The following is a 1,182-nucleotide window of genomic DNA, read 5'->3' as shown; positions in this document are numbered from 1 at the left end:
GAGGGAAGGGTGGTAGATAGAGCTTTAATGGGCTATGTAGTGGTAAATAGGATTATGATAGGAAGATTTAAGGATGTACATGTGCTAAGGGGAGAGGGTGGGGGAATATCAGATCATTTTCTGGTGGAAGGTAAGTTGAGAGTGGAGGACAGATGGAGAAAGAGGAAAGGGACAAAAGGTAGGGAGGTGCTTAGAGTGAACTCTTTAAATGAAGAGGAAAAGGAGAAGGAGTACAAGAAGAAGCTGAAGGAGGAGTGGGAGGGAGTGAAGGATAGAGTAGAGCTAGGTGTGGAGGAGGAATGGGGATGGTTCAAGGAGGGAGTCACAAAGTGTGCAAAGATGGTGTGTGGAACAAGAAGGACAGGAGGAAATAGAAGGAAGGGTAGTGAATGGTGGGATGAGGAAATGAAGAAGGTTGTAGAAGAGAAGAAGCGAGCTTACACAGATTGGTTACAAAATAGGACGAGGGAGTCATATGAGACGTACAAAGAAAAGAAAAGAGAAGTACAGAAAAAGGTAAAGGAGGCAAAGAGGAGAGCAGATGTAAAATGGGGTAAGAGTATGACAGAAAATTTTGAAAGTAATAAAAAGATTTTTGGAAAAAAAAATCAAGAGAGGAGGAGGAGGCGAATCAAGTAGAGAAAAAAAGGTAAAAGGTGTAGATGGAGAGATGTTAATGGAGGAGAAGGCAGTAAGGGGAAGATGGGCAGAATATTTTAGGGAGTTGCTAAATGTGAAGGAGGATAGGGAGGGAAACATAGCTGCAGTGGGAAATACTGAGAAAATGAGAGTGATGAGTGAGGAAAATGGAGGAGAAATAAGGAAGGATGAAGTGAAGGCAGCAGTTAAGATGATGAAAGCAGGTAAGGCACCTGGTCTGGATGGATGCCATGCAGAATGTCTTAAAAAAGGAGGTATAGTGATGGTGGACTGGTCGGTGAGGTTATTTAATGTTTGCTGGAGAGAAGGTAGAGTGCCGGAGGACTGGAGGAGTGCTTGTATAGTTCCACTTTACAAGGGAAAGGGGGACAAGTGTGAATGTAGTAGTTTCAGAGGGATTAGCTTGTTAAGTGTAGTTGGGAAGGCTTATGGGAGGATCTTGATTGAGAGGATTAGGAGAGGAACAGAAGGAGTAATTGGTGAGGAACAGTGTGGATTTAGGACAGGTAGAGGTTGTGTAGA

This window comes from Oratosquilla oratoria, chromosome 6, assembly GCF_046742065.1.
Source record: "Oratosquilla oratoria isolate Oo_2021 chromosome 6, ASM4674206v1, whole genome shotgun sequence".
Classification (NCBI taxonomy): Eukaryota; Metazoa; Arthropoda; class Malacostraca; order Stomatopoda; family Squillidae; genus Oratosquilla; species Oratosquilla oratoria.
Note: the sequence above shows the minus strand (reverse complement) of the source record.